The sequence below is a fragment of the Panthera tigris genome, chromosome B1, assembly GCF_018350195.1.
Source record: "Panthera tigris isolate Pti1 chromosome B1, P.tigris_Pti1_mat1.1, whole genome shotgun sequence".
Taxonomy (NCBI): domain Eukaryota; kingdom Metazoa; phylum Chordata; class Mammalia; order Carnivora; family Felidae; genus Panthera; species Panthera tigris.
This window is the reverse complement of record NC_056663.1, coordinates 36,739,014-36,756,373: the sequence shown is the minus strand read 5'-3', so window position 1 is coordinate 36,756,373 and position 17,360 is coordinate 36,739,014. Positions and strand designations below refer to the sequence as shown.

The window sequence follows — 17,360 nt, the reverse complement described above, 5'->3', positions numbered from 1 at the left end:
AACTGGAAAGTTGCTAGAGTATCTCTGATAATATAGAAGCATGATGTGTGGAGGTGAGTCAAGGTCCAAATTTTTACCTTCATCCTCATGTATTTGATCCAAGAACTCCAAAAAAATCAGCATTAAAATTACTCCTAAAATATGTCATGCAGCGCCAGTGCACAGTACCTGCCTTTGTTAAAATCTGATAGAACAAGATAGGTCAAAGGCAGGTCTTGCTGGGTGCTTCCAGCACCTTCATCCTTCTGAGCTTTGGAATTGTCATGACTGTCAGATGGGATATTGAGTAGCATAAGGGCTACCTGGAGATGAACTGGCCTATCTTTATGGAATTTAACTTTTTTATATTGGTGACCAAATATACTAGGATAACTGGAATATAATCTTTTCTACACTGATCTGCAAAACTAATTGTAGAATGTCAACTTCCCATGTATACATAGATCTATTTTTGTACTCTCTACTGATATATGAATGTGTACCAGCACTAATAACACATTGTATTAATTACTATAATTTAATAGTAAGTTTTAGTATCTGGTAGAGAAAATCCTTTTCCTTTCTTCTCTTTAGGAGAATCTTATCTCTCTTGGCCCTTTGCCCTTCATTTTTTATTGTCAGTTCCAGTTTGAAACCTACTGGTATTTTTACTGAAATTACATGAAACCCATAGATCAATTAGAGGACAACTGGAATCATTTTGAAATTGTCTTCCTACTTATGAACTTAGTATATCTATTTATTTAGATCTAATTAAATGTCTTTCACTAATGTTTTCAAATTTTCTTCTTAAATATTTAGAACTCTTTTGGAAGTTTTATGGCTATATACATAATAATAATTTGACAGTGTAAATGTTTTTTTCTAACATTTTTTGCTAGTATATAGAAAAAAATTTAAATTTGTATATTAATGTTTTTAGTAACCTTGCTAAATTCTCTTCTAACAATTGATTTGTAGACTCTTTCAGGTCTTTTATATAAATAATATTGTCTTTGAGCAATGACAACTTCTCTCTTTCATATTATGGACTGTCTTCAAGCAACACAGATCATTTCTCCTCTTCTGCACTCTCCCCTGTATCAGGAGTTAGTAGCCTAGAAAGTACACTTATCAGAATCTCTACCATGAGAATTTTCAACTAGGCTCCACCTTTGAGGGGCATTTATATAAGATTTGGAAGGTGTAAGGAAGGTCAGAGCCAAAACAATATTCTTCCAATAGCAGTGTGGGACCCAAGGAATTTAACAAAAATCCCTTACCCCTAGACAAGCAGAGCAAGACTAACTCCATTTTATGCTACACCCCACCATCTCATGGATAACCCCCATATGACCTACTTATTGCTTAAGACACTCCCCCACCCTAGTCAAGCTGCACACCCTTACTGGAAACCGGCTCATATAGGAATATGGAACCCTAACCACCAAAGAATGTAAACCCCGCCTTTTGCCCACCAAACTAGCATGCCAATTCTGACCAGAGTGATAGGCTAATTCAAACAGTTACTATAGGGTAAATTGTAATTCAATTGGCCACCTGCGTGTGGACTGACATGACTATGCAACTTTCTGTGTGTGTTACAATCTCATTGGCCACTGTCCCCTATAAAACTGCTATGCCTCTTAACCTAGGGGTCCAAGTCCCTGCTCCACTGTGTCGGGTATACTTGGGCCCAAGCTTGAGCTTGCAAATACACCCTCGTGCGTTTGCATTGGTATTGGCCCCTTGGTGGTCTCTCGGATTCAAAACCGGGGGTATTACAGCAGTGGTCACACTTATGACTTTTGACAGGATGGGATTTTGTATGAGTGTTTTACAAATCAGTCACCTCAGGGCTAGAGACAGTATGACCAATCAGTAACTTCCTGGATTTCCTGCAACTTCACAGTTCCCCATAGCTATCTGTCCACCACTGAGATCTAGTGATAGCCTTCCTTTACCGTTATTCCTGTAGCCCCTCTTGTATTTTTGAACACTGAAATGTTTTCCTGTTTAAAATACATAGAGTGTTTTTTATTGATAAAATTCTGACTGATTACATTACTTTGTATCAGAAATGTTTTCAGGAAACAGATCTTGAATGATAGCAATCAGCTTTATTTCATGATCTCATTATACCCAAAGGCAGTGATAGTTTCTCTATTGGTAGAAAATGATAGAAAACGCTGGTAGTTCACAGCCTGAAGTGGCAAAGGTATTAGGAAATTTATCACCTGTAATTACTAAAATAAATTACTATTTAAAGCAAGGCTATGAAAGACCAAGTAGCTGGCTATGTAAATGAGAATGTCAAGGACAGTAGGGTGGACTGAATTAATATGACCGCCCTGAAAATCTTAAAGAAAGAAAATGATACACGTGGTTCTTTAAATTCTCACCCAAGCTAAAGTCAATAAATTTGATGCTTCTATAATTATACTAAAATAATATCTTATGTACCATAGCTGTATAAGCAGTGTACCTAAAAATCACTGGCAAAACTCAATCTTATAGGTTGAAAACTTTCAACACAGATTGAATTCATGATCTCTTATGCAAAAGAGACCACTGATTGAGAAAGAATGGGATATGAACATTGAAATGGGAACATTTTGGCCAATTTGGATAAATTTAAATACAATGATGCTTTCTTGCTAAAAAAAATTCCACTTATGAGCAGTTGCAGCCCATCTTCTTTTATTCAAAATACTAGTTTATCTTTGCCTAAAAATCAGGTTAAGTATCTCACTTGAAGCATTTACCTTGCATGAGGACATTGATTTTCCTCAAGATCCACCTTTACCTTCATTGCCTAAAGGACTTGGGATGAGTACACATAGTTATTGTACAAACTAAAAGAATTGCAAGATCAGGCTAATTCATATAAAAAGAAACCAGAGGAATATGTGTGGAAATAAATTATATATCAGAAAAGAAGAAATGCAGTATAGGATTTATTGATATGAGTATCAATAAACTTTATTGATTTGAGTATACTTAATGGATATTCTAGGTTTAGTGTGTTAGCTTGAAAAGCTGTAAATTGTTCTATAGTGTGCTTGGTAGGTTGACTGAAACCTGAAATCAATACATCTACAGTAAATGAAGAAGCCAAAACTTTTTTGATGTAAGGTAAAGGAAAAACTCCGATGTCTTAAAAGACAGAAAAATTGAAACGGATTTATCACATGTGACAATCCCTCATCTTTCTTCTGCTATCTCCCTGGAGGACTCAAAGACCACTTCCTTGACAAAAACAAAAACAAAAAATGAGAAACAGATTAGTGAAGGGGACAAGAGCGTCCTTGAAAATCTCTGTCGTACCTGTGCACCGTAGAAAGGTTCGATGGTAGCAGATGCCTTCCTTACTTCTATGGAGATGATACTATCTTAAAGTGGTAAAGGCCAAGTGGAAGTATTTAACTAACAAAGGCACAATTGACGTATTTATTCAAAAAGGCAACACAGTCAGAATAGTAGTCATATGTTAAACCCATAGTTTCTACGGAAGGGTGGAAACTAGTTCATTATGATTTTTCTAGTACCAGAAGAAATACTTTACTTGATAGGAATGACTGAAAACATTTCTAAGTCTGGTGAACCAAATCTGGGAATCATGGTCTTTCACTCCAACCCAAGGACTGAGATAGTTGATAGACTCAGAGCTGCTTGATTAAAGACAAGACAAGGAATACCTAAGGATGGGCTTTGCACAAGTATGCACTGCAAATCTTTCACCTAAATTGCACCCTGAGACCTATAGCCATTTACCAGTGTGCCTCTGCACAGAGGTAAGGGAACCATCAATTCCTGGAGTTGAGAAGTAGTTATTAGATATTCACTAAGAGCAAAAACTAATCCATAGAAAGCCCAAACATCACTACAGCCCACCAATAAGAGTAAGGCCTTATGAGATTAAAGAGCCCACCATGGCACCCACACAGTGTGTCTAACACATCTTTAATTGAGGGTGAAATCCTCAGGGTCCTGGCTTATATGGAGTTTCTTAACTCAACCCCTGATGGTCCCTTGTATGGGCCCAGACTGTGTCTCTTGTCCCTGTACAACTGTGGAAATAGAGGACCCAAAGTCACTGGGAATTGGCAGAAGCCAAAGATAGCAATTGTTCACATCTCCAGATTTGTATTTTATTTCATTTTTCTTCTTCTGTGGACTTCACTTAATTTCTTAGCAACTAAATTTAAAAATATGGCTTATTTGCTCAATTTTATCAGCACTTCTATGTATTTTATAAGAAGGAAGTTATGTTATCCAGTTTGCCACATTGATAGAAACACAATTATCATAGTATAAACAGTACTTAGTACTATATATATATATATATATATATATATATATCGTGCTAAGTTCCTTGTAAGTCAGTGACTGTATTTATATTTGCATGAATTCAGTTCAACAAATGTATAATGGATGCTTTACTTTATGCCAGGCACTTTGCTGGGTGCTAGGGAGAAAGCCTGGGTTTCTTCTATTTAACATTTAGGTAAGGATGACTCTCCTGCCAGTACTGGGTGCTGAAACATTCCATTCTTCTTCTGTGTTTTTGTCAATGCTATTTTTCTGTACCTGGGATGCCTTCTACTCCACCCTTTGCCTAGCTTATTCCTACCTGCATTTGAAGTATATTAAGTACCATTGTCTTCATGAATCTCACTCTACATTGAATAATAGAGAAGCTCTGTCCCCTCTCTTCCTTTCACTATGCTGTTTGCACTGATCAATTTAAGATTTCCTTATGTGGTTTAATATTGTCAATCTCCTCCTTTTTAACCAACCCCCCCATTAGATTTCAAGCTACCTGTAGATGAAGGCTGAATCATATACCTCTCTTGTATTCTCCATGGCTCATTGCACAAGTGCTGGCTACATAGGATATGCTTGATAAATACTGAATAATTGAAGAGAAATTCAATAAACAACGATTGCTTAATTGATTAGCTCCACCAATAAATCTTGCTTTGAACAGAGGTAGAGCCAGCCAATGAAGATACTGGGTCACCGTGACTCTGGACAGTGGTAAGTTCCATGAAATAAAATCTTGTGGAGAGCACTACAGAGTTGAACTGCCCCAACTTCTGCAAACTCTGAGTCACTAAGAGCAGGGTGTCTGATCCAAATTCCAGTTTCACTACTTCCCAAACTTGGGCAAGTTATTTAATCTCTCTAAGCCCCAGCTGTTTTATCTGTAAACTGGGAAGACATTATAGCACCTGCTTCTCATGGTCACTGAAAGAATGCAATGAGGATGATGCACATAAAGCATTTAGCACACTGCTTAGGCCATTATAAATGCTCAATAAATGTCCATTGATTTTAGCTACAGATTGATTGTAAGGAGTGCACTGACAGAGACACAATGAGAAAACTTTCATTCTATACTGATAATACCTTCCACTTTCATGTTTTACAAGCATTGCACCATTTTAATCTCATAATGCTCTTGTCAGGTAGTTAAGAATTGAAGGAACTCCTGCAAGTGAGTGGGAAAGTCATTTAGAGACTGTCAACTCCTAATATGCAGTCCCTTTCTCATCCATGCCTATACGGTGGGATGAGCCCCAGAAAGAAATGGTAGATATTCATTTACGCATCTTGTCATTTCACAAATACAAGTTAAGAACTTATTGCATACCAGGTACTACACTGGACACCAGAATGACTGTTGTGAATTAGGCATACTAGTTTTCTGTTTAGAGTCTAGAGGCACAGCCAAAGAATGTGGCAAGCCCTTTGCACATCATCGAAAGTGTGCTGCCAGGAGGTATGGAGCACAGAGCCAGAGCCCCAACCTGCTCTTTGGGGAAGGGCTGTGGGGAAAAACTTCCCTGAGGAAGTAACATTTGGAATGAGACCAAATGGGTGAGATGAAGGTGACATTTCTATCCCCCAACAGCAGCTGGCATTTGAGTGGAAGAGTAAAGACATGGAGTCTCCATGGATGTCTTCAGACCCAGGCACAATGGGAATGAACAGGAAGCATGGACATTTTCGTTGTGCCTCCTGTAAGGCAGAATCAGGATGTCAGCAGCACAAAAGCAGCATCTTCATTCAGGATTTCTGAGTTCCTCCTTTCTCCTTTCTGTGTCACCCAGCTGCCTCCTGGGAGAAAGAGAACAAAAAGCTGTTGTCTCCCCATACGTTTCATAGGGGAGGGAAAGAGAGACGGTGTCTTCCTGCATCTCTTACTTGGGATGAAGTGTTGTCATAGAAACAACCTTTCCCCTGGGGTTGTTTAGGCTGGCAAGAAGTGACAGCCAGAGCTGGGGACATTGGCTGGAGAGGACACAAAAGGCTCTGAGAGGGGCTTTCCTACCTGGATGCTTCTTCCAGAATTCAGCCATTGCTGCAGTCCCCTTACCTCAACCCACTCCCATGCTATCTCCACATAAATAGCTCCCTCAGTGGTACCCATTTATCTTTTCAGTTGTCAATCAGACTGAAAGAAAAACACTGTCAAGTCATCTCTACAGCATTTCACCTAGATTTGATTCACTTAGTCCTCTCAACAAATCCAGAAGTCATTCATTTATTCATTCAACAAATCTGAATCAAGAGCCAACTATATGCCAGGTGTAACCTTTATCACTATTGTCATTTTATAAATGAGTAAATTGAGTCTCAGAAAGCTTAAATGATCTACTTCGGATCACACGTTAAGTGAAGGATAGAGTAAAAGGGCTCAAGACAGTCAACCTGACTTTAAACCAAATCCTTTTTCACCAGAATTAAGCAGTCTTTGGATAATTCCATTTGGAAGTATATATAAAGAAAGACTAAATCCTGAGTATGCAAAGCAAACAATAGCTAAGCAGTTATATCAAAGAATTCAATGGCAAATTCCATTCCTTGCCTATTTAGCCTGTTAGAACCCCTCCTGCCACCAAAACTGAAGTCAAGTTCTTTGTCTTTTCTTCAATGCTTACTCCTATATCCCTTTCTAAGAAAATCCCTAATATTTACAAAGGTATAAGTGATAAAAATTAGCTGAAAATACTACCCCATCCATGGATGAGAATCTTAAGCAGGCTTCACAGGGGTGGATGGAAACCACACCCACTGCAGGGCCCACAGTGAAGGTCTGTTTTTGCAAAGTCAGTTCTAATGGAAAGCACCTGTTCAGTCTTAGGCATAGTAGAAATTTGGGGGTGGGAGTAATGTATAACCCATACACCATGGTGTGTTAGAATTAGAAGGTAAAAATCTTAAACATGGTGATGTTACAAAACCAGCCAGGAAGACCAGAGTATGGCGATCAAGTGTGATGATGTCACATTCACTATCTCCTTCTCCACCACCTCTCTGTGTGTATGTGTGTGCACGCACATAGGAGAAAAATTATTAAGAAAGTAGCAAGCAGAGCTATGACAACATCAGAGGTAAGGCTTCTCTGACACTCTTTCCCATGCAGAAGCATGGCCTCGGAATTTAATCTGCCACCTTCTGATTGCGTATTTTGGGACAAATTATTCTCTGAGACACAATTTTCTCATCTACAAAATGAATGTAATAATATCAGGTTTGCCAAGCCCTTATGAGAACACAAGGAAACCAAGCATGTATATGAGGTGGGAGCAGCCTACACTTTGGGGTAAGGTAGGATTTGGGGTGAAAGAACCCCTGATCCTGGGCCTCTGAACAATCACCTATGCAATCACCAGAAATTCACTTCTCTAAAACTTCATCATTGTCACTTTTCAGATGACTAAAATAATAAACATGTTCTTCATTTGAATCAAAGATGACAACAAGAAAAAGTAAAAGTGCTGTAAACTATAAAGTCCTATTCAAATGAGAAAGTCCATCATTGCCTCTCTCCTAAGTAGGGCATTGTGCAGCCAGGAATACCTACAGTGAAGGTGCTCTTAGGCTTTATGCATGACTCACCAGTGCTGGGGGTACAAAGGAGTGGTAGGTATGGGCCACTCCAAACCAGAGAATAGCCTCAAGGTCACATGTAAGCAGAATGTGGAAACAGTTTAAATTACACCATCTTGGTGATGTGTTGGGGTAAGAAGAAGGTAAGAGATATGGTAAAGGAACAAGGACATGGCCAGTCATGGAGCCTCATGATGGAGCTGAAGCTATAATGGGATATCCTGGCCTGAATAGCTCCAAAAGCAGACAAAGATTGGGAGAAAGAAGTTTATTTGGAAGATGCTGCCAGGAAGCACAAAGGAGGGAGTAACAGTGGGAGACAAGGAAGGTAGCAAGGCCAATCAGGGGTGAATTACTGTGCAGGTCACCATCATGGAAAACTGGGGCTCAACCCCACTGGGGCCTCCCTGGGAAACTGAGGGACCAAGAAGCTGTAGCATGTATCCACCAATTCTTATCCCCCACAGATGAGGCATTGCTTCTTGGTATTAATTCCTGGATACTTCTCACTTCTAACCCAAGGACATTCCCATGACCAGAGAAAGTTCTCAGGCAGAGACACAGAAAACTGAGGAGGAGTGTAGGTAGCTGGATGAATGGGATATGGGCAGGGTACCAACAGCATCTGCTGGCTTTGGCAGAGAGGGATCGGGGCACTCTGGTCTGAAGAAACAGCATGAACAAAGACAGGGGAGAGGAACAAACAGTGTCATAGGGGGACAGTGGTCATTGTCTAGAAACCCAAAGTGAGGATATATAATTTGACAGTGTGTATTTATGGATTAAAAGTGTTTGCAATTAACTCTGGTTAATATCCAGGGACAACTTAGCCATTGGATGTTATAGGCACAGTATTTAGGGTCTAGTATTATGATACTTTTATCATGCTTTCATTTCTTTTAAAATCAGAAGAAAAGTGTGGATTATGTTCACATACCAACACTGTTGTAAAATATATATTTTAATATTATTTTATGGAAGAAAAAGATCATGAAGGTAGAGGTGCCTATATGGCCCAAGAAAGTCATAATGTGATCCTGCTAATGGTTGTAACAAATAAACTCTAAAATTTCATTTTATTAACAAAGCAGAAGTTTGTTTCTCAGGCATATAAAATCCAGTTAGCAGAAGGACTCTGCCATCTTCTACAAATGGCTTCCAAGGTACTCCTGGAGGTAACGTTGGGGGACAGATGAAGATAAAGCATGTAGGATTGCAAGTGGGAGCTTTCACAGCCAGGCCCCAGGTGATAAGCATCTCTTTCACCCACTTTTCATTGGCTAGATTTCCATCACATGGCCACACCCAAATGCAAAGGCTGCTGGAAAATGTAGTCCAGCTATATGCCCGGAAAAAAAACGAATGCATTTAGTAAGGAGCTATCTAGGGTTTGCTACAAAGGGCAGAGTATTTAAAATTGTGACTGTCTTAGAAAATCAAGTATATGAAAGAGAGTAAAAAATAATAAAAGGAAAATGGTCAGGCAGGCTGAAGGGGCTAAACATTAGGCTGAGGGTGACAGCTAATAGAGAAAATGTCTGTCTTATGTGCTAACGATTTCCTTTCAGTACCAGCCTTGTTGTGCAGTTGGACATTGGTGACTAGATGAATGGTCAGTTGTGGTCCCACTCAGTGTTGACTAAACAAGTTCTTCACTGGCCATCAGTCAGCTCATGGTAGAATGTGCCATTCCACAGGGGTGTCTCCCTCTGCTGTTAATGGGGAAGGGATGGAGCCTTTGTGGCATTATGGAACCAGAGACATGACGGAGTAGGCAGAGCAAGGGGTTCTTTCCAAGCAGACAGACAGAAATACAGATTGGCAGGGGAGAAAGGAAGGGAGGTGGCAGGCCTTTCAGCAACTTCTGGCTCTCAGCAATGATCCTGGGTAAGCAGGTACCCAGCCACCACCTTGAACAGTCACCCTCACAACCCTAACCTTACCTGGCCACCCAATTCAGCAGATTCCCCTCTTATATAGCTGGAGAGAGAGGGGGCACAGTGCAACATGATGTCACTGATAAACTGATTCAAATAGCATTAATTGACAATATAATGTGTGCCAAGCATTGGTCTAGGCTCACTCATTTATACTGTCACATTTGAAACATTGTTCATTTATTCCTCTTAATAATCCTTAATATTCCTTAATAATGAGGAATAGAGTCCTCATTTTACAGACAAAGTAAAAGAGACCCAGAGAGATGAAGTGACCAGCTCAGGGTACCATGGTTGCTAAGGGGCAATACTTCCACTTGCACCAAGTTCACCTGGTTCCAAGTTCATTGTGTTCTTTATGAATTAATAGCAAGTCCTGTACTGGAGCGAGACAAAGTGAGGTGCCTAGGAGGCAAGATTTAAGGAAGTGCTCACTCCCAGGGGCAGTAAACTTCACTGAGGGTCACCTTCTTAAAGTTTGCATTTCAGGCACCTTGGTTTCCTCCCCATGACCCAGGCCCTCAAAGCCAGCTGCTACCTGAAGGAGTGCCATACTAGCATCCACAAGGCACTACAGTCTTGACTGGGAGATAGGTGGTCAACAATGGGCAGCAGGAATTGAACATCTGTTACAAATTCACTCAAATTATATTTCCTTGTATGGTCACCACTGGAGTGTCATTTGTGACATCAGGAAAGGCTTCTGTACCACTGCATAGCTTCTCTTCTTACTTTGCCTCAGTGCTTGGGACCAAATCATTATTCAGTTATTCATTCATTTTTATTCTTCCACTCTACTTTGTATTAATGTATTACTCTAAGGCACACCTTATGACCATGTGAGGAAGGCACATGAGGTTCTTCTTCCCACAGACCTCAGTGAGTCAAACCACAGCATCACAAGTAAAAGTAATTAGAAGATTGCTCCCAGGATATCAGGGAGATCCCTCTAAGGAAGAGGCATCTAAACTGGACCTCCATCACCACTCAAGTTCCTCACTTAAGCTCTAGGAGTGATATTTCAGAAACCTAGCCCCCTATGGATAATTTCTCACAGGATACAGAAATATGGTCTTGTAGTCTTCTAGAATTGTAAGCTTATAAGTATCTACTGATAATGTAGAACTTTAGTCCAAGTATTTTTTTTTCTTTTTTCATCAGTGACGTAGCAGGTCAAGGTATTTACTAAGAACTCAAGGACATATTGCAGATTAATGGCAAAGACAGGTTTGAATGCAACCTCCTGGCCTCCAGACCAGGGCTCTTTCTTGGCTGAGATGCCGGTCTATTTCTGTACCTCTATAAGGGTGCCAGCTAAGGCTCCTTAGACCTGTTCTCCAGGGGTCAATTCTTTCATTGTTTTTCCCTGAGAAGAAAGATCACAGATGAGAAGGCTAGGGTGGGTCTGCTCACTGTTGAAAGCTTGCTCTCTGTACTCTGAGAGTCCACACTGACAGCAGCTAGTCCCACAGGCAGATGGCATCTGCTGGCTTGAAAAACTACTGACAGGTCTGGGCTAAAGGGGTCCAATTAGCTAGGCCTGCCAGCTGCTGCCAGGTTGGACAGGAGCAGGTTTGGCCAATCTTCTGTGGGTGTGAACCAGGTTGCACAATCTATGGCTTGAGATATAGAAGCTGTTTAACTTGTTTGAGGATAGATCTCATTCTGTGGAGAGGGCGAATACAGGAATCCCACATCCTGGTGTGAGGTACTGTTGGTCATGGAGTCCAGCTCCACCATTTACACATAGGTAGTGGATTATGGTATGGTGTGGGAAGGTAGCTCAGGCTGGAGGGAGTACAGGCATTGGCATTACAGCTGAGTTTGAATCCTGCCCAAGGGATCACAATAGCAACATTTGGGGCAAAGCAGATAAGTCTTTTGTGGCTCAGTTATCTTATCTGAAAAAAGAACACCAATAGATTCTACCTCTAAGGATTTCCATGAACATTAAATGATATAGTTTGTGTAGATGTGGCTTTCTCTATGCCTGATAAAGTAAGTGGGAAGTAAAAGTTACCACTGGTTTGGCTCAGTTATAGGGCTGAGACTTGACCTTGTGACTTGAGACCAGGATTATGTAAAGACATGGCTAAACCCAGAGCAGGCCATGGAGAATTACAGCTGTACATCCAGAACCAATGTGTTGGCCAAAAAAACCATAAATTCCTAGCCCTCTAATTTTCTTGAGAAAGACTTTTTACAGGTAACTCAATAAAAAAAAAAAATCCTACCATTAATTTCCAATGCAAACCCAGGTTCCATTAGTCTCATTTTATTGCCTCCTAAACTGATGGATCCTAAATTTGTCTGCACATTAGAATCATCTGGAGTCTTCCTAAAATTTCTAAAGGTCACACACAGATCAGTTCAATCACAGTCTTCAAGTATGGCATATAGGCATCAGTATTTCCTGAGGCTCCCTAGGTAGAATTGGAAATTTCACCTCTTGCCAGTTTCTCTTCTTAATACAGGCTGATAAAGGCAGGACTATGCACTGACTTTGCCATCTCTTCTTTCCTATTCCACCACTCCTGGTCAATGCTGCAATGCTTTCAGGCCTGTGGATAGTCTGGCTTATTATATTGCCCACAGTTCTAACCCTTTCATTCCAGGCAAACTTTCATTCATTCATTCATTCATTCATTTAGAAAAATATATCAAGTATCTATTTTGGGAACTAGGAATGAGTTGACCCTTGGTTATGCAAGAACATTTGAGTGGTCCCTCATGATACCACCCCAATCAAAAGCATCACTCCCTCCCTCTCTTTTTCCTGTCAATTAACTCATGTCCCAGGTAGAGCCCAGGGGTTCCTACCATTCCTTTTTCTTGTAGTTTCCTGCCTATCAAAAGGGCAGTTTGAGAGGCCAACAATTGGCCTATCTTCTCCTTTAGGAGAATCCAAACCAACTACTGTGGAGTTAACTGTCAATTTATAAAACCTCCTGACCATTTTATATGGGAGATCCTTTGGGTTTTCATGCAAAAATCATTTCAGGCAGGTGTCCAGATGAATCAGGGTGCCTGCAATGAGCATGCAGATTAGCTTTCCAGTCTAGTCCCAGCCAAACTGCAATCTTGTCTATCCCAGCCAGACTGCAATCTCCCCAACACCAGTGATTTCTCCTCCCCAAAGTACAGAGACAGAAATCTCACCAGGGGCATGCTGAATGAAATTTAATAGACTACATGGAAGTTGGAGGAAGAGGGAAGAAGAACAAGAGAAATGAGAGGGAAGGAGAGGGAAAGGGAAGAGATAGGGAGGAAAAACACTAGAGGAGAGAGGCAAAGAGACAGAAAGAGGGTGACACATTTTTGAATGCTCTTCCTGCTTACGGAAAAGAACAGAAAATAGGGAGACAGAGGAGGGTGTCAGAGGTAACTTGCATTGCCAAATGAACTGTTCAACCTGTCTTTCTCCCTATCTACCTGAGAACATTCAGAAGTTGCCTTCAGGAAGGCTTTATTAAAAACAACAACATTCCAGCTCTTCTCTCCAATAAAATACCCTTAGGCTGTGAATCTAGGCAACCTAGTCTGCCCCTCTTAGCCCTTGGGAGGGTTTACCATTCATTTCTCCTCACAGGACCCAGCAGCCATGGAGTGACTCTCATGTTATCATGACTGACATTGCCAGCATTTGTACTTTGTTGCTTTGCACTTCCCCAGTTCTGCTGGTCTATAACGTGTGTGTGTGTGTGTGTGTGTGTGTGTATGTGTGTGTCTGACTAACTGTCATCCTCCACCTAGAGTTCAGTGAAACAGTTGCAGAGCATATTTTGCAAGGGCACAACCAGAAGCCAAGTTTCAATGACTTGCTTAGGGTTACCCAGCTCCAGAGTCCTGAAGAGGTCACATATGCATTAAGGTTACTATACTTTCTTCAGTCCCTTCTTGTCCTTCTCCAAGAAGGAACTTACTCTATAGTTATCACTTATGAGTTTTCACCCACTTGTCACACTGGGAGAAATTATACCTCCCTGAATTATAAGCCTCAGTATTTGTGTGTATCAGAGCAAAGTGGAGATCTGGGGGATAGCTGTGCATCATTGAGGAGGTGCAGGGCTGGGCTGGGCTGAGCAGCGGGAGCAGAGGTGAGCTGCCAAACTCCACCACAACAATGGCAAATCCACAGGGAATCTCTGTAGAACTAGATATATTGCTGGACGTGAATAACCAAGGATTCTGATGTGGTCATGTAGATTAATGTCCCTCTGAAAGCTCTGGATCAATGTTGGAAGGAAAAAAAAAATAAAAGACATGCATAATTTAAAAAAAACATCAGAAACTTTTCTTGACATGATGACATTACTGATTTTTTTATGATCTTCTCAAATATACTCTATAACCGTTATTAATTTAGTACCGTTAATAGCTCATCCTTCAAATGTCAGGCAAAAGCCAAAGCTGAAAAATAGAACTGCTTATGACTGAAAAAAGTCCCAGAAGGAGTGAGGGAAACTCTAGGAGCATGAAGACATTGGCTGTTTCCAGCTTCCTCCAACTCCCAGCCAAACTTTCTGTTGCTGGGCTTCTCCCTCTTGGGCCTCTTTTTTTTGTGGTTCACAAAGATGGCCACATCTGCCCCATTCTGGGCATCCACTGCCTTGCCAGTGTGGGAGGATGTTGGGAATGCTGCAATAGGTCTATCCTAAAAAGTAAATACCTTTTGGTGGTACCTTTATCCAAGAGTTCACGATCAGGTTAAGCATTCTGTCCAGTTAAGCTTTGCCCTTCCACTGTCAAATCACTTTTAAAATGTAGATGCCTCTGGGGGGAACAATACACAATATTATTAGTGATGAATGTTTACAAAGTGCTTCCAATGTGCCATGCACTATTCTAAGTAGTTTATGTTAAATCTTAACAGCAACCAAACAGGTTATTATTTCCAGTTTACATATAAGAAAGCAGAAACAAGGAAGTACTAAGTATCTTACCTGAGGTCATACAGCTAGTAAGTGCTACAGCTAAGATTCAAACTACATCTGATGCTAGTGCCTATATCTATTATATATATGATATATGTATCATACATATATATATATACACATATATACACACATTTCATACATATTATATAATATATAATGCATACATACAGTAAATATTATATATATAAAATATATATATACATATATTATATATATATATACATATATATATATACACACACACTGATGTGGTCAGGTAGATTAATATCCATCTGAATGTATATACAGTTGATCCCTGGACAACATGGGGGTTAAGGACATGAATGTTTGGAAAGGAGAAAATCTGCATGTAACTTTTGATTCCCCAAAACTAAATTACTAATTACCTACTGTTGGCTGGAAGTCTTACTGATAACATAAACAGTCCATTAACACATACTTTGTATGTTATATGTATCATACACTGTAGTCTTACAATAAAGTAAGCTAGAGAAAAGAAATGTTATTAAGCAAATCATAAGAGAAAATACATTTAAAGTATTATATGTGTGTTTATTGAAAAAAATCCACATATAAGTGGACCCATGCAGTTCAAACTTGTGTTGTTCAAGGGTCAGCTATATTGTACACATATATATTTCCTCCCGCTAGGTTCCTGACTTTCAATCAAGTGGGTTTGTCTGCAAACAACAAAGCCCCCAGCTCCTCCAGAAAGATGGGTAGCTGAGGCGGCCAGTGAGTGGGTGGATGGGGCTGTGAGGGGGGGTACAAAAGGAGTTATTAAACAGAGATTCAAAAACTTTCCCTTTCTTCAACAACATCCAGCCAACTCTATCTCCTTTAGAAGACTCTGGGGTAGCTCCCCCATCACCTTACTGGTTCCCGTGGTGGGATGGAGCTTATATTTCATAGTTTCCAGATGACTCTGCACTCTGACTCTAGTTGCAGGAAAGGCAGGCTTCATGGATAACAGTTGATAGTAGAAACTAGAAGCTTATGGAGAGGGGAAGAGAAGGCACACACCAGTCTGACTGTGGCCCCAGCGGTGGGCTTGGGGCAGACATCAGGTCTGACTGCGGCCCTGCCCACCAACTCCAGTTATACACCACAGCACAGGGGAAGTGCCCTGCAGGTACGCACCACTCCAGGGACTATCCAAAATGACCAAACGGAGGAATTCCCCTCAAAAGAATCTCCAGGAAATAACAACAGCTAATGAACTGATCAAAAAGGATTTAAATAATATAACAGAAAGTGAATTTAGAATAATAGTCATAAAATTAATAGCTGGGCTTGAAAACAGTATAGAGGACAGCAGAGAATCTATTGCTACAGAGATCAAGGGACTAAGGAATAGTCAGGAGGAGCTGAAAAACGCTTTAAACGAGATGCAAAATAAAATGGAAATGACCATGGCTCGGATGGAAGAGGCAGAGGAGAGAATATGTGAACTAGAAGATAAAATTATGGAAAAAGAGGAAGCTGATATAAAGAGAGATAAAAAAAATCCAGGAGTATGAAGGGAAAATTAGAGAACTAAGTGATACATTAAAAAGAAATAATATACGCATAATTGGTATCCCAGAGGAGGAAGAGAGAGGGAAAGGTGCTGAAGGGGTACTTGAAGAAATAATAGCTGAGAACTTCCCAGATCTGGGGAAGGAAAAAGGCATTGAAATCCAAGAGGCACAGAGAACTCCCTTCAGACGTAACTTGAATCAATCTTCTGCATGACATATCATAGTGAAACTGGCAAAATACAAGGATAAAGAGAAAATTCTGAAAGCAGCAAGGGATAAACGTGCCCTAACATATAAAGGGAGACCTATAAGACTCATGACTGATCTCTCTTTTGAAACTTGGCAGGCCAGAAAGGATTGGCAGGAGATCTTTAATGTGATGAACAGAAAAAATATGCAGCCGAGAATCCTTTATCCAGCAAATCTGTAATTTAGAATAGAAGGAAAGATAAAGGTCTTCCCAAACAAACAAAAATTGAAGGAATTCTTCACCACTAAACCAGCCCTACAAGAGATCCTAAGGGGGATCCTGTGAGACAAAGTACCAGAGACATCGCTGCAAGCATAAAACATACAGACATCACAATGACTCTAAACCTGTATTTTTCTATAATAACACTGAATGTAAATGGATTAAATGTGCCAACCAAAAGACATAGGGTATCAGAATGGATAAAAAACCAAGACCCATCTATTTGCTGTCTACAAGAGACTCATTTTAGATCTGAGGACACCTTTAGATTGAGAGTGAGGGGATGGAGAACTATTTATCATGTTACTGGAAGCCAAAAGAAAGCTGGAGTAGCCATACTTATATCAGACAAACTAGACTTTAAATTAAAGGCTGTAACAAGAGATGAACAAGGGCATTATATAATAATTACAGGGTCTATCCATCAGGAAGAGCTAACAATTATAAATGTCTATGGGCCGAATACGGGAGCCCCCAAATATATAAAACAATTACTCATAAACATAAGCAACCTTATTGATAAGAATGTGGTAATTGCAGGGGACTTTAACACTCCACTTACAGAAATGGATAGATCATCTAGACACATGGTCAATAAAGAAACAAGGGCCCTGAA

General features: G+C 40.2%; 1 long non-coding RNA gene across 1 annotated transcript; it reads right to left on the bottom strand.

The window, feature by feature from the left end:
* Nucleotides 1–5,663: 5,663 nt before the first annotated feature.
* Nucleotides 5,664–14,576, bottom strand: LOC122237621. Its single transcript, XR_006216206.1, has 2 exons — nucleotides 14,485–14,576; nucleotides 5,664–6,102 (listed from the first exon to the last, which is right to left on the bottom strand). It is a non-coding gene; the product is annotated as an uncharacterized LOC122237621 (long non-coding RNA).
* Between the last annotated feature and the right edge of the window lie 2,784 nt (nucleotides 14,577–17,360).